Source organism: Phyllobates terribilis, unplaced genomic scaffold (assembly GCF_046119375.1).
Source record: "Phyllobates terribilis strain yellow unplaced genomic scaffold, ASM4611937v1 Scaffold_106__1_contigs__length_5700502, whole genome shotgun sequence".
Lineage (NCBI taxonomy): Eukaryota > Metazoa > Chordata > Amphibia > Anura > Dendrobatidae > Phyllobates > Phyllobates terribilis.
This window is the reverse complement of record NW_027362866.1, coordinates 5,140,300-5,140,966: the sequence shown is the minus strand read 5'-3', so window position 1 is coordinate 5,140,966 and position 667 is coordinate 5,140,300.

Sequence of the window (667 nt, the reverse complement as noted above, 5' to 3'; positions counted from 1 at the left end):
ACCCTCACACATATTATTCCCTCATTTAGTGGATATTTTCACAAAAAAGTGAAATTTTCAAAAATCCAAAATATTGGCTGAAAACGACTAAATATCAAGGACTCATTGGGCGAATCGCTCTGGAACTGAAATCGGAATGCTCACTGACATTTCCCCTATCTGAAAGTCTGATAAACGCCGGAAAAATGACTAAGTCCCCAAAAAAAATTTTTTAAACTTTTTTCAATTTTACTCCCGTGGGATATCTATTCTACCCACACACATTTGGAACTCTCCTGGCGTATCCTCACACATATTAATCCCTCATTTAGTGGATATTTTCACAAAAAAGTGAAATTTTCAAATATCCAAAATATTGGCTGAAAACGACTAAATATCAAGGACTCATTGGGCGAATCGCTCTGGAACTGAAATCGGAACGCTTACTGACATTTCCCCTATCTGAAAGTCTGATAAACGCCAGAAAAATGACTAAGTCCCCCAAAAAAATTTTTTCAACTTTTTTCAATTTTACTCCCGTGGGATGTATATTCTACCCACACACATTTGGAACTCTCCTGGCGTATCCTCACACATATTAATCCCTCATTTAGTGGATATTGTCACAAAAAAGTGAAATTTTCAAAAATCCAAAATATTGGCTGAAAACGACTAAATAGCAAGGACT